Genomic DNA, 27,380 nt, shown 5'->3' with positions numbered 1-27,380 from the left:
CATATCTCTCACAATTCTTTTTGCCAAGTAGATAACATCAGTTTCTTCTTCATTAGAGTCAGATTTAGTGCCCTCAGTGCCTGAGATTTTTCCGTTTTTCCTTCCTTCTTCTCTTGTTCTTATTGCCTCTTGAGTTCGTGATTCTTTAAATTTTCAATAAAATTATCCATAGTAAGAGTTTTTATGTTCATTGCCTCATTAATAGTATCTACTTTGCTTTCCTAGGATTAACCTTTCCTGAGTAATAGCATCTACTTTATTTTCCCAGGATTTTGGCAGAACCACAAAAATCTTCCCGACTTGCTTATATACTGGAATTACTTCTCCTAGGTAGTGTAGCTCATTTATGATGGAAGTGAATCTTATATGCATTTCCTGTATTGTCTTTCCTTCTTTCATGGTAAAGGTTTCATACTGGGTAGTCAGCAAGTCAATTTTCAAATACTTCACATCTGTAGTTCCCTTATGAGCTATTTTCAAGAAGTCCCAGATTTCTATAGTATTTTCATGTGCAGAAATCATGTTGTATTCATTAGGCCCTATACCACAAACTAACAATTTCTTGGCCTTGTAATTCTTTTCAATTTCTTTCTCTCTTCATCATCATACTCTCGTATGTTTTTACTACCAATCTTGTTATTTCTCCTTCGTTGAATTCTTTAACTGGAATATAAGGACCATCAGTAATTATGTCCATAAGTTAATAGTCCTCAGCCATAATGAAATCAAACATCCTAGTTTTCCACCACCCATAGTACTTCCCATTAAATCTTGGTGGCCTAGTAGTAGATTATCTTTTTTCTAGGTTAGGCGGAGCAGCCATGCTAAGTGAATCACTCTAGGTATGAACCTTTTAGAGTGTTCTGGATCTGATATCAATTATTAAAACCCTGGGGGTTGCACCACACTGTAAGGGACCAGGTCCCTCAAAGTCAATCACAAGCAACAACGCAGTAAAGTAACCAGGAACATAAAACAGTACAGGAAAAGTAAATAACACAAGATTTAATGTGGAAACCCCCTTGCTCAAGGGAGGAAAAACCATGGGTTGCCCTCGCAAACACCCAAAACTTCACTATAATCAAACTCTTGATTACAGACTTCAATAAACCTAAATCTAGGTTCCTCCTTGTAATAACTCTGCTACAAGCTCAACTTGATAGCTCTGCCAAAAACACACCTTGATATAGATTAACTCTAACTAATATCCACCTTAGATAACTCTACCTAATCTCTCTTAAAGCAAGAAGAAATGAATATTACTTTTATAAAATGAGTAATTCAATTACAATTCAAAACTCAACTCAAGAACACTCTTTCTTTTTCTCCATAAGAAATAAAAACCTGAACTATACTTGTAAAATTAAAACTAGATTAAGTTTTTTCCTCTCTCAATTTCTTTTTCTAAATTTTGAAAAAACCACTCAATGAAGAAGCATCCTTTTTCTTTTATAGTGAAGTGATGATTAGGTTTGAAATATAATTGGACCAGGTGTCCAAAGTAGTAGAAGCAGCACCTGGACAATTTGTTACACAAGAGGACAAAACTATGCAGACGCGTGTCAGCTGTATTATACCCTTGAACATCCACTGACCTGGTCCCTTTTCTTTATCTTCTCATTATCAGAATAAGATATAACACTCACCCATCCTTGTACATACATACTAAGGTTCATATGGTCAGCCACCAGTCATGACCTACAAGGGATGAGCTCTTATCCATGTATATAAATCCCAAAAATCTAGTGTCTGCCAATCTTTTATCAACCAATCTTGTAAGGATATGTAATTACCATTATATGCCATAATATCAATATAAAAGGTCCATGAATATGCCCAAATTCTGGTTCATCCCAAAAATAATACGAATATCACCATAATCACAACAACAATGAGTATTCAGCAATTATACTTATACAACCAGTAAGATTTCATAACTCCTCATTATATGTAATTAATAATCTGGATATAAATCAAGGCTTTACATATTTTAAACATACAATTTATCAAGAAGTACAAAGAAATGATTATTAAGTACATATGACTCAAGTTGGGTTCAACTACGTAAATCATCACCTACCTCAATCCAATCTCTAATGCTCTAACAAACTTAGGTCTTTCCTTTCCTCGTAGTCTTGGATTGATGGCAGTCTAGAAACATCAATATAATACAAAATAAACCAAATGCGTAACCATGCTAAGGGTTAACATAATTCTACAACCCTAAGGCAATAATTATGATCATTCCTCCCATTAAGGGTTTTTCTGCTATAATTCCACCTTAATTTTACCAATTTCATCAATATAATAGTGAATTAACATCATGCAAGCATAAATTCATAGCCTTTAACCAAAAGCCAATGGTTTTCTACCTAATTAACCTAATTGCAACATAAAATCAGCTATATTAAGTTAAATCCTCACCCCCAAAATCCCAAATTTAGCAATTCTAGTAGTTAGTAGTTGAACTACAACTTAACGAAAAGAAATAACTCACCTTTATGAAGAAATGTGATGAAAAATTAGTAAAAATTTCCCTAAATTAATTGAGTTTTCCCCAAAGTATGTTTAGAAATAATAAATCATTTTGGAGTATTTTCTCTATAAATTTGTGCATATCCCGCTATAGAGGGATATAGTGGTACTATCCCACTATAGCAGTTTAGCTGTAGTAGAATCCACCGCAATGGTGGGATTGACCAACGTTGACTTTTGTTATAGCAGTAATTTGTCCGCTAAAGTAGTGTCATCATAGCAACTTGCCACCTACCACTGTAGGTTTGGTGAGGCAAAAAGTCAGGATAGCTCTCAATTTAGGCTCTTTCACAATGCACCCTCACACTTTGACATCCTAACCCAACCTATTTAAATCAAGATTGATATTGGGAGTTCCACTTACCCGAATTCACTTTAAAAAGATCCTATGGACTACTCATTATCTTAGTTAAAATAAAAATATAATAGATTTTTTCAAATTTACCCAATCCATTCTTGGATTTCCCTACACCATACATCTCTTATATTTTATTTAAAACTGCATAAAAATTTTAACTCTTAATCTCGAAAACACCTTGGCCCAAATTTTACTATGCTAGAAATAACTGTAATGATAGAGATTTCATTACAATTGGTTATGATTAGTTCATGATTATGATAATAATATTGAGATTATTATGAATTGATAGATGTCGATGGTATTAAAAAGTGAAAGAAATGATGCACACATCTTGCATACATATATTCATTGATGGTATTGAGAAGAGAAAGAGATGATGCGCACATCATACATACATATATTTATTATATGCATTGAACATTTGGTTATAATTATATGTTATTATGTAATTTATTGATCAAATTGACTAAGTGTAACATACATAAATATAAGCATGTATCCTCTCTAAATTGAAGTGTCATAAATCATATGGTTTGTATTTAGTTTTAAGTAATTGTAATGATTGATATTGCATTTATTTGGTTTGTGAATTTATATGGTGTTGAGTTAATTTGTGTTATGTCGTCTACCGGTACTTGTTGATGTACTATTGATACATGTTCTCTTCTTTTTGTTGATTTTAGAGCATGTTCCAGCATTTGAGATGAGACCTTAACTCTAGTCAGTAGTTTTAGAATTTGATCAGGCAGTTATTCAATCATCTGAGTTCCATTCATACTCCTTGTTTTAGGATCAAGACTCTTCTTTATTCTTTTATTATTCTGGATAATTTCTTCGTTATAATGTTGGACATTCTTAGTTGTTCTTGAATAGTGAATTCAAGTTCCGGGGATGTAATAAATAGAGAGATTTCACACTTTATTCTAGTTTGATGATTGTTTAGAATTGCTAATTTTATTTTCCTTAGTGAATAATTAGGTTTAGTAATTATCAATGATAAGGTTAGTAAACCATAATTTGTTGACTGCTGAGCTTGGTTAGTGCAGGTTAGGTTAAATGGTTCTCCTGACATAGCTTAGGTGGGTGCAAATCATGACCATTTGGGTCATGACTGATGGTTCTCCCGCCAGAGTGTTATTGTAGATGCCACTCACGATGAGCTTCAGTTGTGAAAAAGTTGGTATATGAGTCCTAGTTTTCTTATTCTTATCATACCAAAACAAGTCTAATAAAGTCTTGCAGAAAAGAGTAAAGATGTTTATACTTTTCTTAGAAAGGCTACTGAACTGTAGAAAAACTTAAATTTTTTTCTTTTGGTCTATGACTTGATTTCAATTGGTATCTAACCTTTTCATTCAACTACACATATGGTGAACATGAGAAGGAATAAATCTAGATAAGAGGTTCCCACACCAGTTGCTCATATTTTTGAGCCCTTAGATTGAGGCCGAGGATGTATGAGAGAAAGAGGTAGGGTAGCACTCGTGAGGGGTATAGCCTAGGCTGCAACTAATCTAGCTAATATATGATCACCTTTCCTCTCCCCTGAGAATAATTGTAATATAGTGGTGATGAGATTCTAGTATATGGAGATAGCGCACCAGTTCAGGAAGGTGCAACCCCTATGCAGATGTCTTCAGAGCTAATTTAGCAATTCTTAGGTTTCCTGAGTAGGATAGATGATATTGGGTCATTCCTATAATTTATTATTACTAGTATTTGGAGGTAAATCATATTGTTGCAATAGCCCCTAAGATGGATGAGATTTTAGGAATAGATGTTTTTCCACATCCAATACTGGTTCTTGTTATGATAGAAAATGAACATGAATTATTGTGTAAGTTCCTAAAGATAAATCCCTAGTATTTCTTAGTTCTAATATGGAAAATGCCTTTGAGTTTATTATGATTATCATAAGAGGTTACACAAGCTTAATGGTGCAATATGTGGTGGAGCTTATGACCTTCCATCTGTAATGAGATACTAAGAAATGGTGGAGGGCATATGTTGACTATTGATCTTTATTATTTCATCCATTGACTTGGACCTAGTTCTATACTTTATTTTAGAGAATTATGTGTCACGCACCTTGTGTAACAAAAGAGAGATGATTTCCTCACCCTTAAGTAGGGCAATATGATTGTTACAACTCATAATGCTAGGTTCCATGACTTGTTTAGATTTTCTATAGATGCTTGATACAGATAAAGAGCAGACTCAATGATTTGTTAAAGGTTGCAACACCAATCTTCAGATTTTAGCATTTCAAATGACTTCCTCAGGTAAGACCATCAATGAGATGGTAAGTTTTATGAAGAATGTTGGGGTAGATAGTATGAATATGTAAAATTGGTTGGTATAAAGACCCATGATATAGGCAAATTTAGTGGATCATACTCTAGAGGTAATATTTCTTAGGTTTACCCTGCACGTCCTATTCAGTCAGCCTTGCCACTTTCGATAGTGGGTCAATTAGGGACCACTTAATAGTCTTAAGGTGCAGGTAGACACATGGTTTTATACCCTTATTCTCATTAGCCTACTTTAGATCAATCATACTTCAGTCGTTGTGGGATTGGCACTTGATGAGAAATTTTGCTAATGGTAGAAAATTAGGTTTCTAAAGATAGTAGTGGTCCAGAGGTTTAGTTTCAGATAGTAAAGAGGATGGAGGAAATGTAAGAGATCATCCATAAGGTGGGCATAAGGGTGGTGGTACTGTTGGTAGAGGTGGTGCACATCCTTCTAAGGGAGGCACTCAGATTGATTGCATGCCACATTGATATGCCTTTTCTGTCAAATTTGAGGTTGAGGCATCGGATGTAGTTATCACAGGTACTATTTTTATTTGTGATTGGATATATTTGGTCTTATTTGATCTAGGTTCTAACTTTTATTATATGTCTGTTAGATTTTCTTTGGGGTTTAATATGGCCTATAACATACTTGATTCACATATTTACATGTCTACTTTAATTAGAGATTCTATTATAGTACATTAAATTTATCGTGCTTGTTCAATGATATTTATAGGTTTTCAGACTTGGGTTGATCTGTTGATTTTAGATATATTAGAAATAGATATCATTTAGGGTATGACTTAGTTGTCTCCGTATTATATTGTTTTAAATTTTAATGCTAAGATTGTAACTTTAACTATGCCAGTGATAGATAAGCTAGAGTGAGAGGATGTCTATAAACCTAGTCTAGATTGGGACATTGATTTTTTTATTAATTTAGAGTCGGGTACTTATTCCATTTCTATTCTTCCCTATAAGATAGCTCTGGTTGAGTTAAGAAAGATTAAGACTAAGAGTTTATTGACAAAGACTTTATTTGTCCTAGTACTTTGTCATAGGGTGTTCCAGTATTATTAGTTAAAAAAGGGCGGTATTCTGAGAATGCACATAGAATACCGACAATTGAAAAAGGTTACCATCTAAAATAAGTACTTATACCTGGGATGTATGAATTTTTCGATTAGTTGCAGGGTACTTCGGTGTTCTCTATGATAGATCTAAGATCTGGTTATAATTAGTTAAAGATTCGGCCTGAGGATATTCGTAAGACACCCTTTAGAAATCTTTATGGGCATTACAACTTTTTGGTGATGTCATTTGGTTTGGTTAATGCACCGGCAACCTTTATGAGTCTAATGAATGGTGTCTTTAAATTCTTTTTGGATTTATTTATCATAGTGTTTATTAATGACATTTTGGTGTACTCTAAGAGTAAAGAGGATCATGCAAGGCATTTTCATATTGTCTTGGATATATTAAAGGATAAAAAGCTTTATGCAAAATTCTCCAAGTGTGAATTCTAGATGTCATTTGTCCTTTTTGGGGCAAATGTTCTTTAAGAAAATGGTGATGGTAGATCCTCAAAAGATAGAGGCTATCAAGAATTGGGATAGGCCCATATTAGTCACTAAAACTTGTATCTTCATGAGTCTGGCAAGCTATTATCAAAGATTTCTTAAGAGCTTTGCGTCGACTGCTACTCACTTGACAAGACTAACTCAGAAAGTGGTGCCTTTCGTTTGGTCTGACAAGTGGGAAGAGAGCTTTCAAAAGCTCAAGTCTTTTTTTACCACATATCCTATTCTTGCTTTGCATATGGAGGATAAGGATTTCATAGCATTTTGTAATGCTTGATATTCTAACCTAGGAGTTGTGTTTATGTAGGATGAGAATATGATTGCCTACACTTCAAGGCAGCTAAAGGTTTATAAGAAAACTATCCAATCATTACTTGGATCTGGAGGCAATGGTCTTTGCTAAAAATATGGATTCCCAACTTATATGGTATTAAGTGTGAGGATTTTATAGATCCCCAGAGTTTACAGTACATATTCACTTAAAGAGATTGGAATCTGAGACAACGGTGGTGGATGGAGTTGTTAAAGAACTATGATATTACTATCCAATACCATTGGAGAAAGGACAATGTGGTGGAATAAGCACTAAATAGGAAATCTTTATGTATGAAGAGATTGGATTGTTTGAAAACAACAAGGTGTCCTTTAACCAAAGAAATTCAAGCACTAGAAATATGGTATATGCCATTTGGGGTGTCTGAATGATAAGGAGTGTCGTCTAGTATTGATTCAAGGTTGACATTTCTTGATCAAATCAGGACCAGGCAGTTTAAGATGTAAAGTTGAATAAGATTGAAAATAACATAGCGCACGATGAGGCTCGAGGCCACTTTTGATGCTATTGGTGTGTTGAGGGTGAAGAGGCGTATGTGTGCATCCCGTATTTATGATTTGATTCCTAATCTTCTAGTAGAAGATCATGAATCAAGGTATACTAGAAATCGTTACGCAATTTGAGACAACTTTATTAGTGGCCTTGAATGAGGAGTAGATTATATGGAAAAGTTTTAGATTTTTCAGTAGGTAAAATATGAGCATCAAAAGCTTGCATGTCTACTTTAGAAAATGTCTATTCTAGAAAAAAAGTGGGAGAGAATTTTCATGAATTTTATGATAGATCTTCCTAAGACCTTGGGGCAGTATGATTCAATCTGGATCATTGTTAACATGCTAACCAAGTCCATGCATAGGTGAATTATAATATGAAAATATTAGTTAAGGTCTATGTTAAGGAGGTTTTGTGGTTACATAAGGTTCCAGTCTCCATCATATATGATAGAGCTAAATAGTTTACCTTAAAGTTTTGTCATAAGTTGCATAAGAAGTTGGTACTAAGCTAGTTCTCAGTACCTTATTTCATCCACATTTAGATGGGCAGCCCCAGAGGACTATTCAGGTGCTAGAAGACATGTTTTGGGCATGTGTGGCCGACTTTAGGGGTCATTAGGACCAGTTTTAGTCATTACGCAAATTCTCATAGAACAACAGCTACCACTCCAGTATTGACATGGCCCCATTTGAGGCTTTATATGAAATGATGTGTAGATCACCTATAGTCTAGTTTGAGGTGGGCAATCTGAAAACATTAGGCACTAATTTGGTAAGAGAGCTTCAAGAGAAGGTAAGGTTCATCCGATAAAAGTTGTTAGCATCCCAAAGTCCACAGAAAAAGTATGTAAATAGCAGGGTGAGATAAATATTCTTTAAGAAGGGTGAATATATACTCTTAATATTTCCCCCATAAAGTAAGTGATGACGTTTAGTAAACAGGGCAAGCTTAGCCCCAAGTATATTTGTAATACCCGAACTTTTTCTATCTTAAATTCATTCATAGAATATTAAGGGATGTCTTCCAAAATGATTAATATTTGTTTTGCATAAAACTTTCTAGATTTCAACTTTTCATTGCGTGGGAAATTAAATAAGTTTTCCTTCGATACCAAATTCGCCCAAATCCAATACTCGGTGAAGAAGTTAGAGCATTTTTAAGTTGATAGCGTGCCAACTAGGTAGTCACCGCATCGCGGTGAAGGACAATTTCATAATTGTCACTTTCCAGTGGACCACCACGATGTTGGCGTGTCGCGGCGAGGTCCAAATTCCCATTTGTCAATTTCCAGTGGACCTCCGTGATATTAGCACGTCGCGAAGAGATTCATTTTCCCAACTGTTGAATTCTAGTGACCCACCATGATAGTGGCGCATTGGGGTGGCCCATTAAATCGGGACTCCAATTTATTTTTTTTAGTTTTCTTTAGAAGTTAAAAGGGGTATTTTGGACTTTTCCCATCCCCTAATTCCATCTAGGTCTATTACAAGCATCTTATGATATATTTCTCAAGATTTCTCTCAACCAAAAACCCTAAGATTCAATAATCAATCTCAAGAATCCCAAGATTCCACCATCCTTTTTCCAAATTAATTCAAGATTCAAGATTCCCAACAAAACAATTCCAAGAATCACCATTCAAGAGAACAAATAAAGTCCCAAAAGCAAGGTTGTTCATCTATTTCATCATTCAAGGTCTTTCAGTCTTGTGCCCAAAAACTTGAATATTATTAAAGATTACATGATTTACAAGTTGGGGTTTATACCCAAAGCATCTTGTTTTAAGTTCAGAAAGATATAAGTGATTTAAGCCTTGAATTTCATGTTTATCCCACCTATTTATGCTTTGAATTGAGGATTTATATCATGAATAGAACATCCCTATTGTGAATTGCTATTTTCAAGTATTTCCAAGATAATTGTTGAGAATTAAACTTCATTATAAAATTGTAATCATCAAAGTACATATGCTTTAAACCCAAGTAGGAATGTTGATATTTCATGAAGGGCATATTATTAGCATGTTTTAACAAGCAAGTATTCAGATTTTAAAGAAAGATTGATCTTATGAACCTAAGCTAAGATAGGTATCCACATTATTTATAATTTAAAACAAAAAGAAGTATAATTGGTTTTTATTATAAACCTTTGTGCTGTTTTAAGGTGAATTTCCTAAATGTTCTAAGCTATATGTATGGGAGTAGTATTTAGCACCGAGTTGGGTATAATTCCAAGGTCTCATGCCCCAGAACTACGTGCTACCATAGGTTTCTGATTTTCCCATAGTGGGCTAAGATAGTGATCACTTAAGGTTCTATTACGATGGCAAGGGTAGAATAGCTCTCTCCAATGTGGGTAAGACATTGGAATCCATGTCAGCTCACATGGTTTATGTCGGTTAGAAAAACTCCCTGAGTCCCAAAGTTCCAAGATTTCCAAAGCTTCTAAGTTTCAAAAGAAAAGAATGATAGAAAAGCTTTTATAAGACTAAGTATTATGACTCACTAGATTTACAAGTATGATTTGTTACACATGATTTTATATTTCAATATTTTAGATAATCAAGCTTATGTGAGTCATATACATCCACATGCATTTACTTTCTAATTATGATAATATTTACTTATGCATTACACCCTCATATACTCACATCCTCAAAGTTCTAATCCACATATATGTCTATGTGCTATATTTTCTTATAATGTAGGTTCAAGTGCACAGTATCAGCAATATGAGTAGTTCGAGCATCTCTATCTACGCTCCCACGGTTGGTGAGTCCTCATGATTCAAGGGCCTACTTCTTCAGATTTTCAGCTTTCATAGTAATTGAGTTATCATTTTTAGTTTAGCCCAAGTCAGTTGGGGGTCTGTCCCAATGGCTCTCTAGTTCTTTAGTAGTAGAGGCTTGTCAAACTATGAGTTTAATTACAGACTTTCAGTATTTGTTATTCAGATAGTATCTACAGTTTATTCAGTTTAGTTTGTGGGATAATACAACATTATTTCTTGATTGTATTATCTTAAAGTAAGGTTCAGAAATAGTAGCAGGCTCAAAGGGTTAGCTTGGGGCTACTCATAGCCTTGAGCACCGTGTGACATCTCGGGATTAGCTTTTGGGGCATTACAAAATTGGTCCATTTAAAGTTCTTGTGGATGTGAGTTCGATAGATTATAGATTTGTATTGCTTCCGAATTTGCAGGAAGCATATCTGGTATTCCATATTTCTATGCTCAAGAAGTACCATGGTGATGGCAAATATAGTATTTATTAGACTCTGTATTAGTATATAAGAATCTCTCCTATGAGGAGGAACTAGTAGCAATACTTAATTATGATGTTTAGGAGTTGAGGACCAAAGAAATTAGGTCCGTGAAAGTCCAGTGAAAGCACCATCTTGTTAAATAGGCCACTTGGGAGACAAAATTAGATATGCATAACATGTACCCTCACTTGTCTGAGGATTCTGGTAGTTTTCTTTTTACATTTTCCCTTTTTTCCATTTGAGGGTCATTTGGGAATGTTGATATGTAAATTGGTATTTGTTGTATTACATGATTGCGATATTTCCTAACATGTAAAAATTTAGGTTAATTTAATCGCCGAATAAAGTTTTAAAAATTTAAGGCTAAGCTAGTTTTGGATAAATTTCATATGTTGTGTGGTCTAGGTAAATCCAGTAATTGATGGGGTGGTAGTTTATAATTTTAATATTATAATGTGTTAGTCAATAGGATTAGTAATCTGATAGAAATTTATGAAAAGGAATTCGAGTTAGTAGAACTCCGGATATGGCATTTAACATAAAGGGATTAGTTCACAAGGTTGAAATTTGAAAAATGGCAAAGCTGGGAAACAATCCCAACTTTCAGCCTCATCTACTCACTATAGCAGGTAGCAAACAACTTAAGAAATCTAATATACTAGGAATTATGCCTCTATAAAGGGAGTCAAAATTAATCAGCACCGTGATGATAGGAGGATCCCGCTATAGTGATGCCACTATAGAGGGAATTGGGCTACTATAGCTGTCTTGGCGCAGCAAATTTGAAGATTTCTATGTTAAAATGTATTTTTCATTCCAAAAGTTGCATAGGTCGAGTAAGGGTGATTTAGGGGCAATTTCTGGTGATTTTCTACAACTCTCACTCCTGAAGTAAGTGCGTTTTCTTTCTCCTAACATAAATTCAATCCCAAATTTCTTTAAATTCATAGGATTTACTGTGGTCGAGATTGTGTGTGTAACCGTATATTTAGAACCTGATATAATTTTCCTATGAAAAAGATAGAATCTCTTACTAATAGTGTAGAATGATTGGGTTATAATTACTAGATTAGAATTTATATATTTAATCTTGATTAATGGAGAATTTAGTGGGATGAAGGGTATCAAATCCTAGAATGAGGAAATTATGCATGAACTTGATCTTAAAGTTATGTATTTAGGTCATACTACCTAAAATTGGTAGAACATTATTTGAATTATTCTTTATTTTATAATTTTATGCCGAGGCTACAAGAAAGGGCAAAGCTTAAATCATTTAGAGTATTTCAAGGCTTGGATTGAGGTAGGTTCTCGTTGAATTGGAGTTAAGGATCAAAATGATTGTATGTGTGCATGTTTAACTCATTGTTTGTTTATTTAGCTTAAACATATGATATGCTTATTGAATCTCGAATACAAGTGTATAGATTGATAACTTGTAACGTGATTAATAAAGGGCCTTGTAGGTATGCAAGTGTTGTTGATTGGGACTCACTATGTGATTGTATTTACAAGTAGTACTATTTTATTATTATTATCTGATTTGATAAAGGTTGATTATGATTAAGTTGGTAGATTTAAGGTGGTATAAGAATTCAAACATTGGAATAAGTGTGGTATAATACTTGGGTTGGGATAAGCGTGGCAAGGGACTAGTTGTCTGGTATATTTGGTACCTGGAGTTAGCTCACCTCTTGTAAGTCATGGCTAGTGGAATATCACAAAACCCTTAGTATGTGTGTACACCATGATTTCAGAGAGTTTGATGATTTCTTAAGTGAATAGGATTATATTTTAGTGTTCATATATTGGGTTTTTTTGTGCGGATCATTGGTTATTGATATTTACTTGGGATCCTTGAGTGACTGATGGCATTGCCTTAAGGATAGAAATCATACTTGAAGTGAGTTGTTACTTGATGTTGTACGATAATAAGATACTCTTAAAGTTATGATAAATTGATTTGGCTTACTAGTTATTATCGTGGGTTGACCCTCAAATCTATATTAATATGGGTAAATGTGATTTTACTTATTTACTTGGCTTGGTTGATATAAAAGTGGAATCTTGGTGGAAAGACTGACATGAATACATACTGTTAAGGTGACATATTTGCTACTTATATACAAGCTTTTAGCCAAGTGTTCACATTGATTAAATGAAGTGGGTCTATGATCCTACTAGTACAGAGTGGTTTGTACTCTTCTTTTGGTTGAGTGTAGACCATATTCCAACTATTTCTAAAAAACTCACTTGTAGATGATAGAACAACATCAGATCCAAGGGTAACCATTCATCTTTCGAGCGATCATGGATCTATCTTATTTTGATCTTGTCCATTTGTTTTGAGCAAAAATAGCTTTTTATTTTATTGTTAGTATTTACTGAATTATACCCGTAGACATGTTTTTAAGTTAGAGTTTTAGCACATTGACATTCAGTTTCTGGGGACATTTTAGATTTGATGATATTATTCTACATTTAATAAATTGTTAGATTATATTTCATTAAAGGAATTGGTTTTGTTCTTATTTAAAATGGTTAAGTATTTGGTGTTGATTTTAGAGTCGGGTGATTCTCCCACCGAAGGGTTAGTGTGTGCACCACTCACGATGGGTTTGAATCGTGGCACCATGAATCTCCCTAGCTTTTTTATCTTTTGACACTAACTATTAAAGCAAACTCTTTCCTCAATTTCTTCATCTTCACAAGGTCATTCCGATGTGTAAATCTATTTTCATAAAAAGCACCTAACTCAGCAGCAAACACACCAGAGACAAAACCTAAAGCATCATTTGGTTGTGGGATGTTAATTGGTGGTGGGTTACTGAACAAGGAAAACAAGTTAGGGAAACATGGTTTCCTTGTGGTAAGTGAGATTTTAGGAGTAAAGATTTCGATAGATACAGTGGCGGTGAAAGGGGTGAATTTCAAGGAGGATTTACAACCATCTGGGGTTGTGATGTATCTAAATGTAGTAGAGAGAGAAACAATGAAAAAGTGGGATGCTATGTAATTAAAATAAAGTTGTGAGAGATTATGTATTTATGGTATAGATGTTTGAACTTGCGACTAAAATGAGTCGCAAAAAATGTAATGATACAGAAATAGGTCATTACTTTAAAGTAGTATCAAAATAAGACAGTCGAAATACTTTTGATTAATTTTTTAACGGAGGCCATAATAGTGTTGAATATTAAAATAATTGTATAAAATGAAATAATATATTCCTAGTTACAAATCAAAATAAAACATGCCAACTTATAAAAAAATATAGGGAAAAAAAATATTTTGGTCCCTGTGTTAGGGCCTTATAATGGTTTTGGTCCCTGTGATATTTAACTTTACTAATTTAACCTTTAATTTGTCAAAGTGGATGGTTTTAATCCTTTAACTAATAGTTAATAGCAATTTTAACAGATCTGTCAATATGGTCAAGGGCATTTATGGTATTACAACAACAAACACTTTTTTAAAACAAAAAAAAAAACCTAAACATAACACTTTCTATAGCATCCTCGCCCATTCATAACCATATCTCAGCCTTCTTTCTTCTTTCATTTGGATGGGAATTCATCATCTAATTTATGGATGAAACTTTTATGTTTGTAGGTTGATGCACACTTCTTTCTATTTTTGCCTTCCCTTTTGTGTGAGAAAATAATCGAGTAACTCCTCCTAGGGCCCATATATAAGAACTCACTTCATCTTGTGAAAAGAAAGATATCAGTAGTTTCGATAATGAAACAGCGTTACAAGAGCGAGCTGCAATCCACGCCGACATGTGGGTACTCAGTCAAGCTTAATTAAACTAGATCTTTAATATTGCTGGATGAAAAAAGATCAAAACCTTTAACTCAATTAATACATAGCAGTGAGTATATTTGTATTGCAACTGAATATATGAATTGCAAATATATTGAAGTATACATACTGTAAGTCAAAAAAAAGTGCTATTTATCCTTTTAAACTTTTAATAGATGATCGTGTTTGTGAGATGCCTACTTGACTACATTTGTGAGATGTCTAAAAAGAAGTGTTCATTAGCAGTACTCACTGTTACCTACTTCTTTAAGTGTTAACAGATAAGTCAATACGATCAGTGCTTGTTATTCCTGTAATTTAATTAAACCTTTCCACATGATTTCTCCTTAGATATTTAGTTTTAGTTTGTACTAAGTTTTGTATACTTTTGAATCGCCTTACTATTTTTCTACATAACAAAAATTGTATTTTGGTCATTCCAATACATAACATTGAATGCTACAGTATTATAGAATTAAGAATAAAGATGAAACATTTGATTTTTATTTTTTTATTACTATTTTACATAAAGAATAATTTTTGTTAAACATTTTCAACAAGAAACATAAAGATTAAACATTGTGGTGCACATTGTAAATTGATATGATTGGTTATACTTTTTAATGTTAGTTCTAGTTATTGAAATAACCCTAACAGCTTCTGATTTTGCTATTCTCACAACAGATGAAGGTGAGGATTCAAATATGTACACCATTAAACTAAACTACTAATGTTGGTGGGTATTTGAACCAGAGATGAACTATGTTAGTAGACAAATAGCTTATTATGACTATTGCAATGGTGACAAAAATTCTATCATTCAGATGAGGCAGTGTATGAAAAAGTTGAAAGTCAATGATAGAAAAGTGAAATTTTGGTTCAAATTTAGGCCTTTTTTTAGATGGATACTAGACATTTATCAACTGATTTCGATATATATAGCCTTGTCTATGAAATACCCAATAGTAAAGAGTTGTAAATATTCATTGAGCACACAAATGAGGATCAATGGAACTATGATATGGTTGATTCTGAGGGCGACCCAATACTACATAGTAAATAAGGCCTAGTAGATGTGGATGTAATATAGAAAATAATGTGAGTAATGCCACGAGTGAAGAATGTGTCTTTTCATGACTCTGATTATTCCTTAGAAGAATATGACATGTTTTTTGATAAAAACATAGACTCTACCGTAGAGTGGGTTGGTGTTAATGAGAGAAGTAAGGATAATCAAGTTAAAGGAAGCACTATGGAGTTTGGAGTTGCCTCAAATATGCTGGATATATGCCCCAATAACACTCAAGAAGATGATTATGCCACATCAGACGAGGAATTAATGAGTTTACATGCAGATTCTGATAATGAAAATTAGAAAAAGTTCACTGTTTTTAATCCAACTAGGGATTTGGAGGATCCAATATTTAAGTTTGCACTTAATATGATTTTTAGTAATAGAAAAGAATTCAAACGGGCAGTTGAAGTGCATGCTATGAGTCAAAAAAAAAGATATCAAGTTCAAAAAAAGTGAATGTAGGAGGTCGAGGGCAACTTGTAAGGTTCCAAGCTGCAAATGGTTTATATTTTCATCGAAAGCTAACCAAGATGAACCTTTCATGATCAAGACTATAGGTCCTGACCATTCATGTGGAAATCAAAGGAATAACAACAATATTGACTCTGGATTTTTAGCTAAGAAATACATGGAAGAGTTTAGAATTAATCCAAGTTGGGGTGTGAAAGAATTTCAAGCTCATGTGATGAGGGCTCATAATTGTACCATTACTCAGAATCAAGCTTATATGGTTAAGAGGAAGGCACTAGATCTAATTACAGGGACTAGAGAAGAGCAATATGATATGTTGTGGGATTACTGCTCAGAGCTAAGGAGGAGTAATCCAGGGACAACCTGTATTTTGAAGTTGGATGAAAATCCAAAAACAATGGTCAATGGTAGAAAAAGATTTTTAAGACTCTGTGTGTTTTTCAGCATGTAAACAGGGATTCTTAGCCAGATGTCAACCTATAATAGGAGTTGATGGATGTCATTTAAAAGGGAACCAAAAGGGGGACAGTTATTGACAGTAGTAGGCATTGATGGAAACGACAACATGTATCCTATTGCATTTGCAATAGTGGAAGGTGAATTGAAGGAAACATAGAGTTGGTTCCTTACACTTCTTGATGAGGACTTAGGCAGGCATCTCACAAAATCCTTTTGCATGGACTTTCATTTCAGATAAGAAAAAAGGTTTAATTCCAGCATTTGATGAGATAATGCCAGATGTTGCACACAGATTTTATGTGAGACATTTGCACAGCAATTTTAAGACCGAAGGTTTTGGGGGACAAATACTAAAAGATACCCTATGGAAAGCTGCCAGAGCAACTACAGAACCTGAATTCTCCAAGTGTATGGAAGAAATGGCAAAATTAGATCCAAAAGCCTCGGAATGGTTCATTAATAAGCCTCTCATTCACTGGTCAAGGGCTTTTTTCTCTTCTTTTTCAAAGTGTGATGTGTTATTAAAAAATTTATGAAAGTCATTCAACAGTGTACTTCTTCATGTAAGAGATAAGCATATTTGGACAATGATTGAAGCAATTAGGATCTACTTGATGTCCAGCCTTCACAAGAACAGAGAAAAGATGATGAAGTATTGTCGAAGAATCTGTCCGAGGATCATAGTGAAGCTGGAGAAAAATAAGGCTAAATCTGTTGAATGTATTGTCACTAAATCTAATCAATTTTACTATCAAATTGAGGACATCTATCTTAGGCTACTCTCTGTTGATCTTAAGAAGAAAATTTGTTCTTGTAGGAGATGGGAATTAACAAGAATTCCTTGTAATTATGCTATTGCAGCGATATGGGTTAAGAAGGATGAGCCTAAAATGTATGTCCATGAATGCTACACAGTTAAGCAGTACTTGAAGAGTTATAATCCATCAATCTTGCCAATTTTTAGCATTGATCAATGGCCTAAGATAGAACCACCTCTACCACCTATATACAAAGCACAATCAGGTAGACCAAAAAAAATAAGAAAGAGAGGAATTGATGAGACAACTAAAAAAGAATCAGATTCTGGGAAGCTTACCTTGTTAAAAGCATAGAGAAAGGGTAGAAAAAAGAAGTCTGGATTATGTAGAACTTCAGGGAATAACAGTTGAAAGTGTCCCATTCTTATGGCAAGAAATCAATTTGAACCTCAAGATCAACATATCCATCAGCAAGTCAAAAAGGAAGGTCCTTTGACACCTAGTAATGCAAGAGAAGTAAGTGGTTATATAGATTGATTATCTTTATCAAGAGTAATAATACTAAAATATTATTTTATTGTAGGTTTCAAATACTAGTACTGACAATGTGGCATCAATGCAATCCAGTTCCGCATTTGTGACAGAACAGACTATAATTATCCTTCTTATTTTTGTACTTATGTTGTTTCTATTGGACTTTAACTAACTTATTCTCTTCAATGTATTGTAGGTCAATCGACAACAGACAAGGGTACCTCAAGAACAATTGAAAAGTTCTGCACTTTTTTTAAAAGAAATTGGTGAGCATTCCAGAGAAGATACAAGGTCACCCATCATCAAAAAATTGGGAAAACAGTATGTCCCACAGTCAAGATTACAAGAATTTCTTTCTCAAAATAGCAAGAGTAAGAAGTGACCCAAGGGCTAAGAAAAAAGTTGTCCCTTAAATAAAGAGAAAGAAAATTGATGACATTATGCACATTAGTTTAGATTTGGTTCTATCTTGATGACTTTAAAGTTAATCATGCTCTAGTAATATGTGAATGATTGTGTTTTTCCTTTTAAAATTCAATGCAACTTAAACAATTACCTTTTATTCAATCTCATTTCTATATTATTTTACTGGTTAATTGAGTCTATGTTGCTCAGACTCTACAAAAATATTGACGAGTGCATCTCGGATCCTCCAAAAAAAGACTATTTTTGGAGGACCGACATGGGTAGCATTTAAAGAGCCCAAGAAACACCGACCATATCCCATCTGGTGTTGATCGACTCATATACCTAATATCTGCACTAGATAGAGAAGTTTTGAACTGAGATCCATCTCCACAAATTGAAACGGACGAAGTAACTACCAATCTTATCTCTAGAGAAAATTTCATTGTCTAAATATTGTCAAGTATGTTTAAGGTGAGATATCAGCCAACATATGGCAATGCAGAGTCTTGTTGAAAGATGTTGATTTATTGATGTAAAATATATAGTATATTTACCTTATTTTTTTCCTGAATCTATTTGCATTCATTCAGCACGTTAACTTGAGTTCTCTTTTCTAAATGCAACCTGACTCAGAAAACCAACTGCTCACCATACAGTTTGAATGGAACGACATCCTAAGATCAGTGTCAAGCAATTTGATTGAAGTCAGCCCCGAATTTAAAGTTGCTATCTATACTTACTTTGTTGGAGGAGAGAAAAACCATGTCACGATTGATCCATATCCTGTTACCATTAAATGTTATTGTTTGGGAGATAACATTGGTTCTTCTTTCCCTGTGGCTAAATGTTGAATGTCTGCACATCATTTCTGTGATTTACATCACTATGGCCACTCAACAAAAAAATTGACTAAGATTATGGTATTACTGGATCATAAATGTTGGTGAAAATGATGTCATTTATTTAAGAAAAATATTGTTCCCGAGAGGTATTTCAACTGTTGGTGAAATGAAAATGTTGAATATTTTTTGTTCCTTGAGATTAACATAAACATTGCTTATTATCATACGTTGTTGTAAACGTTAGGCGGCGATCTAATATTTTTAATGTAAGATTGTTATACTTCAATATAACATTTTCTAATAGGGTAATTTTTCAAGAGCTATATTTTCACTACTTTTAAAGATACAGACGATCTATATAAAAGCTTAAAAAGGAGCATTTGCATAAATACGTCATTTTGTTTAATCATTTTCTGGAAAGGGATTCCTTACCATTTATAGGGGAAGGGAAAAAAACTTGACATTTGAGAAAGCAAACTATATTCTCTAACCATGCTACAACGACATACCTAGTAATGCTGCATGAAATAGTATTCAGCAAGTTCTTTTGTAGGAGCTGATACCAGCTCTTCAAATTCTTTCCAAATGAGGCATTCCATCTTGGTTAGACCTGGACGACCATTCTCACATTGAGATTCATTCCTTTGTACCTTCTGAACCCATAACACTTTTCCAACCTAGATAAAACGCAAGAGAAGAGGATGTTATTGAGAAATCAAAGAAACCAAATACTTTTTTTTGAACAAGTAATATTAACATATTTGCCCGATCAAATCATCCTTTCATCTATTTGTGTTTGAAGGCAAGATAAGTTGGCTTTATTCTCAATTGGTTACTCTTCCTATTCTATCGTGAAAGTTAATAATTTCTTTAAGGCTTTAAGCAATAGTGAATTCCAAGAAGGAACACAATGATATTTAAGAATAACTCACTCATTTAGGAAGATCTTTTTACTTAATTATTTGGGACAACTCGAGAGCAATATAGTCTACTATTATAAGACACTCCACCATTAACTTCTTCGAGTCTGAAACAACACCTTCATGAGATGAAGTACCCCCAAGGAGTCAGATCATTATGCCGCTTGTGAAAAGCAAAATTTTTATTATCAGTCTCATTTTTATTTTCTATAAGAAAAACAGAAGATTATCTCTTTTTCTGATTCCAATAAGATCTAGCTAAGCGGTTGAGACATGTGATAAACAATCTGTAGATCCCAATTCCAAATCTCCAACCATAACAATACTCAGCTGAACACATTTGCTCCCACCTTGGTTGGCAGAATTACTCAGTGTCTTATCATTAGTAAATAATTTACTGATAAAAGATAGCAAGTATCACGTGAAAATTAGTCAGGTCAAGACGCATGTTGACCTGGACATCACGATTATTTATAAAAAAATCAAGAAACTTAAAAAAGAGGAATATATATAAGAAAGAGATGGAAAAAATATACAAAATGGGGATGTTGTCCAGTATGAGAAAGCACAAGATTCACAACTTCTTTCTCCTCTGTAGCCCCATTCCTCTGCATCATTCTCCTTCAAAACCATCGCCATATGCTAATCCTGGTAAATAAACAAAACCAAAATCACACAATTTGTAATTTTTACAATATCAATTCGGTAAATTAATAATCAACATAGTTATCACCATTAATTAAATTATGAGATACAGGACTATCAAGAAGTGAAGAAGACAAACATTAAAAGAAGCATATATTTCTTCTTCAGATGAATAACAAGCAAATGAAATAGATTCTATATTTTCTTCATATAAAGAACAAAAACTTTCAGAATATCTTCCCGGAGCTCCTAGAAGAACTATGACAGCCAAATATTTTCTTATCCAATTCTGCAATTACTCAAAATAGAAGGTATGTAACTAAACTTAAGCTAAAATGAAAGTAAAAACCTTCAAATATACAAACATACACTACTTTTTTCACTCCTCCATGAATTTCCTCTTTGAAGAATCAGATGAAAATTAACAGATTTCAATGACTGACAAACACATTCTTCATCTACTAAACTTGAGCTACTATGCAAGAAAAAAAAGTTTCAAATATGCAAATCAAATAAAACACCAATTTGAGAGTTTAATGAAAAAAATTAGATATAAATAACATATTTAAAAAATCAAAATGCATCTACGGGGTCTGTAAGAAGAAAGATCGAAGAGGAATACAAGTACCTTAGACCCTATGTAGAACTGAAAAAATGGAGAAAGAAATAATTAAAGCAAAAATCATTCTGGTGTAAGCTCCTTCATGAATTTCTCTTTAAATTTCATCGAATTTGGTTTGAGTTATACATTTGACTAGAACGAGGGAAACTCAAAAGATGAACACAGAGTTGAGCTGGAAAGAGAAAAAACACTATGTTCAAGTAAAGTTTAGATGAAAATGAAGTGTTCTTGTAAGTTGTGATGGAGAGTGAACAAATATTTTCTTTACACGTGAGTTGTGCAATAATAATATTTTGTAGTAATACTTTTTACCAAAAAAATAAATATATATTTTATAATACCATAAATGTCCTATATCATATTGACAGATCTATTAAAATTGCTATTAACCATTAGTTAAAGGATTAAAACCATCCACTTTGATAAATTAAAGGTTAAATTAGTAAAGTTAAATATCATAGGGACCAAAACCATTATAAGGCCCTAACACAGGGATCAAAATAACTTTTTTCCCAAAAATATAATATTTCTATAGATAGGAATAAAACACTCCAATTTATAACTTGGAAAATAAAGCATTCCCAAGTCGGTCTTTGCTCATCTAAGCTAATAAAACTGTGCAATCTGATGTGTAAAGACACGTGTTTCCAAGCTTACATTTGTGGTTTTTATTCAACTCTCTCTTGATAATTAGATATATTGGAAGGCCCGTTTAGGGGCTCAATATTATAATATTAAATTAAATTATAAATATTCAACTATTTAAAAAATTTATTATGACACAAATAAGTTCACTTTACAATACATTTCTTTCTATTTCTAGAAATCAAAATTATAACTTATAATTTTTTTATAAGTTTTCACAATTAAAATTAAAAATTTATGTGCACTTATACTCATTTTACATTATGTCAAACAAATATATGTGATAAGATAACGAATGTAATGAATTAACTTCATCTGTCTCATGCCTATACCAAATAACCCCTTAATGCTACAACAAAAGAGCTTCAACGAGAATTTAGATATATGATGATACAATGTACGACCCTAAACAAAAAGATAATCATCAACAAAGATTAACGTGGTAAAAATTATAGTAATTCAATAAGTTTTAAAGTTATATTTTATATTACTCACTTTAATTAAATGACATTAACTGGCAATAAGATGATTAATCTGGCAATGCAATTCTATATAGATTATACATATTTTAACTATTTTTAACAAGAAAATGGATAATTTTATTTACCTAATATTATAAATAAAGTAAATAACATAATGTATGTGAGAAGATAAGAACTCATTTTGTTAATGTAGACATATCTTATGTTGATTTTCATAATAAAACAACATAAAATTATAAAAGATAACTCAGAAAAATGGAGTAGAAAAAATACACAATTAATTGAGTTTATGTGATATATTATTAGTGTAATGAAATTTGACACTATCAAATTCATTTATTTAATGTAATATGTAATTTTTCTTATTTTGAAAATTAATAACTCCCATGTTTTATAAAACAAAAATTCCTTAAAATTATCATTATAGTAAGAAGTTTCTTACTTTATAATATATAAGAGTGTTAATTAAAATAATTTATCAATAACGCATATAAATTATAGTACCCTCATATAAATTGAAAAAATAAAGCATCACCTATATCAATTTTAGGGGTTTAAAAAATCATACTTTATAATTACTTTTAGACACATGAATATCAGCAATTAATTATGTAAATAAAATTAGTATCTAATTTTTTTCTAGATATTTCTATTTTAATAAAATAAAATAAAATTTTCACATAAATATTTACATGGGGTCAATATCTCATTAAAATAGTCTAATTATCAATGTACAAAGCATTTTATAAAAATTTGTGTTTGAAAAAATGTGAGAACCGGCTTAGATGTCACATTATTAGGCACACTTGGCATTTAAGCAAGGTACTTCCTTATTTTCTCATTTTGATCTTATGGCCAACTTTTAAAGTTATATCATATAAATAAATATTTTAAATTATTTAAAAAATGATAATTTTTCCCTTGATCATCCTCCAACTTTTTTCTATAATATACTAGATAAGCATGCCCATGCTATGCACGGGCCCAACATTTCAAATTTAAATATAGCTTAATGTGTGTTTAGTTTTAGTTGCATCTATTATTTGAATACTGAGTTGGCGTACATCCCTCATAACAACCATAATTTACAAATAGAAAAGTAAAGTATCATCCTTTACAAAGTAGCAAGCATAAGAAAGGTCATATTGAAATAAGGATAACACTAAATCAACAAAAGAAAATAGAGTTAATTCAATGTCCAAGAACAACCAATTCAAGTGTAAGAATAAAAATCATTCTTTGGACAATGCTAGATCAAATTTAAAATTTTAATTGAGAGTTTGAACCTCGATTATCAACAATTAGGACAACTGATTTTGCAGATTATTCTTTGAGTGTCTTTTTTCATCTTTTTCTATCCAACATGATTGTTGTTTTGATAAGGAATTCTCATCTATTGCACTTCAAAATATATTTCTTTCTCATCTCTAAATAAAGAAACTACAAAAAAAAGTTAATGATATAACATAATATTAGCCTTGAGATATAGCAACTCAGATAGTATTTAATAAATATTTGATTTTGTATGATAAAAGTTCAAAATCTGTAACAAAATACGAATCAATAGAATAAAGGTTGAGTGATTTCATAATGAAATCCACTATAAAATATTAATCAATAGAATAAAGATTGAGAGATTTTGCAGTGCAACATTCACAACAAAATACTCATCAATAAAATAAAGATTTGACATAATTCATTTTCAAACCATATGTCATAGTGTATATCATGTCCATACAAGTGTCATGGATATTCAATCTACATAGGATTGGATGATACTATTTTAGAATAAAGTGACCTGATTAATAATATAAATACAGGCAATCCTTATTAATATGAACTTCAATACACATAACTCAAACACTCACTTGAGCAAGCAGACATAAATTAATGGATAGAAAACAATCACAACTTCTTGGGATGAAAGACTTTCTAGGCAATGTTGCAGAGTAAGTATTCATCAATAGTTTTCAACCTTGGTTGCTCTCTTACATGTGATTTTTCATTATTGATGAATATACATATAACTCATTTAGAAAGCTATAAATAGAGTTATTAAGTCGAGAAGTTAATTTTTAAAAAGTAAGACCACAACTCATAGATCTTCAACCACAATGGTACAAAATTAAAATTTTCAGATTCAAAATAAATTTTTCATCATCTTTTGCTCAGTATTTTAATACAATATCTTGTTTGTGTTTTGTTCTTTTTCTTATCAATGAAAAGATTTCTTTAATGATATGATTAAATGCCTCTCATTTCTTGAAAAAGTAATTTAATTGACGAAATTTAGTAAGAGTTCAAAATTCTTTGACCGACTTACACTGACAGTTTATTATAGCAAAAACCTTAATAAAGGCTTCTCAATTATCATTTTTTTGAGTTATAACTTATCTACTCAAAAACTTCAAAAAAGCAGAATCTCTATACCAAGTGTTATAAAAGATAACAATTATAAAAGATAACAAGACCACCACTTATATGCTGACCTTACTCAGAGCTTGGTGAATCACTGGCATTATCAGCTGATATACAAAATTGATCATGATTCTGCACTAAAGATCAAAAAAGTAAAAATCATATATCTGTCTCTAACCATCATAAATCTACCAGCTCTTAGGTTAACTGAATGGAAACCCCTAGCAGAGAGAGAAAAAAACTAAATTTGACACACATAAAGATATAAATTTGAAAATAACACAATATCATTTTTATATATTTCCCATTGTAATCACCAAACTACTTATCCACACCAAGTTCTAAATAACGGTTAAGAAGTTCAAATGTCTTTTACTAAATGAAATTTCATCGTTATCAAATATCTAAGTATCTAAACTGCACTAATTAAGAAGTGTCTGCTCCTATATCTCAACTCCATCAAGCTACTTTTGTGCCCCAAAAATTAATTACCAATTTCACATATGTATATATATAAGGATGTCATGTTTTGTCATGTTACTATCAAGGCCTTTGATCAGGTGTAGTCAATTATTTTAGTTGTATTATCCAAATTAACTGTGACAAAAAAATTGCATCAAAACCCAACATGTTAGGTCTGTGCACAGCAGGATCATTGCTTATAAACATATCTTTAATGTAGCCTGTGTCAAATGTTTTTCACGAGTTGGAGACTAAAAGACTTGTTATATTCAAACTATTACAGCTGATACAATCTTATCTGTCTGTACAAAACGGGAATCATTTACCCCGCCACATTTATTTGAATATTCAAAATTTCTTTTTATTTTTAATTTTTGTTATGTTAAAAATATAACAACTAAGTTGTTTTTATGAAAACTTTAATAAAATAATAGATACAGGAATTAGACCTTAAAACATTAAAAAGGAAAAAATAATTCACCCATCACTCTCTTTATGTAATTGAGAGAAAACACTTAAAATGACTATTGTGGTAAGTTGTCTATTATATGACTTAATTTCAGCCTTTTTCGTCCTCAATTTATCTACATAAGTCAACTATGCTCACATCCTAGTATGGGAATCGAATTAAGCTTTGGTTGGAGATTTTGAAGTCATTAACTCTCTCGATATGTATAGTTGACAAAGCAACAAAGAATCCACAAAGAAATTTCAATATTTTGTAGGAAACTATTACGACTTTCCCATAATGACAAGTAGATGTGTACAATATGTAGTATTAAACAAGTGGTTCTTAAAGCTTTAAAATACTATAAGGTCAAGCTTCATCATCAAGTATTTAATGCTCTTTACACACTCATAATTAGGGATCGTTTGGTAGAGTGTAAAAGAATAATGCTGAAATAAGTTGCATTAGCTGTGTTTGTATTAATAATGTGTGTATTAGTTATGCTAGTATTATTTATCCTGGTATTATTTTTTATACACGATTTGGTGTGATGTATTAGAAATAATGTGCAATAAATTATTTAAATAAAATAATACTTATTTACAAAAATATCCTTCGTCTTTTCAACCAAATTCTTTAGCCTTTTTTTTATTCGCGGAATAGCTATAGATGCACATAGTATACAAAAATAAACGCCTAGACATTAATCACCTCATGGACCATAAAGAACTTTCTTAAATTTTTCACTGCAATAACTTGAAGATACGTACAGAGCTCTTGCCGCCCCGTCCACTCCTCCAAGGATTTTCTCTACAGACCATGTATTTCAGCTATCGTGACTCCGATAATGTTGCTTCTCCGATTTGAGGGTATTGAACACTATCACTATGAGCATAAAATTTCAATCGAGATGAACCTTATTAACATGAAATGGAAGTGACACCATCACTTTAATGTTTGAAAGCCCCAGTAAGTTTTTGATCTAGTTATTGTGAAGCCAATTTTAAGTTTTCATTGTGTTTGAAAGTCTCCAAATCAGTGTTGATTAAGTACAAGAAAGAAGATGATGAAAATCACCTTTTTTTAATTGCAAAATACAAATATGAGACAAAGACAATTTCTACAACATAATATGGTGAAAAAATGAATTAAAAATATAAAAATAGTGAAAAAAAATTGACAAATATTTTGAAGGGGTAATAATGTCATTAACCAAGTTAATGCATGTATTGAAATTTTTTGTATTCAATACATAAAAAATATTGGTATTAGTAATACACTCTTCAATACATAATAGAGTGTATAACTATTACAAACCTTAGTTATACATAGGCTTAAAAATATACCAAACAAGGTATTATTAATACACAAATCTAATGCATACATTATTTTTTTTAATACACTCTTCCTTAAAGTTCTGAAAATCATTCATCATCTCTACGTGGCCATAAAAAATATAATAAAGAAAAATTTAGGATAAGAAAATTATATCAAATATCTTAATCCATGAATCATAAATATT

The 27,380-nt window shown here is 32.1% G+C and overlaps 1 pseudogene; it reads left to right on the top strand.

Moving 5' to 3' along the window:
- The first annotated feature begins 15,774 nt into the window (after positions 1-15,774).
- Positions 15,775-25,886, top strand: LOC107846491 (annotated as a pseudogene).
- Positions 25,887-27,380: the final 1,494 nt, after the last annotated feature.

The sequence above is a fragment of the Capsicum annuum genome, chromosome 11 (assembly GCF_002878395.1).
Source record: "Capsicum annuum cultivar UCD-10X-F1 chromosome 11, UCD10Xv1.1, whole genome shotgun sequence".
NCBI classification, from domain to species: Eukaryota; Viridiplantae; Streptophyta; class Magnoliopsida; order Solanales; family Solanaceae; genus Capsicum; species Capsicum annuum.
The sequence above is the reverse complement of the archived record's forward strand: the minus strand, read 5'-3'. Positions and strand labels throughout refer to the sequence as shown.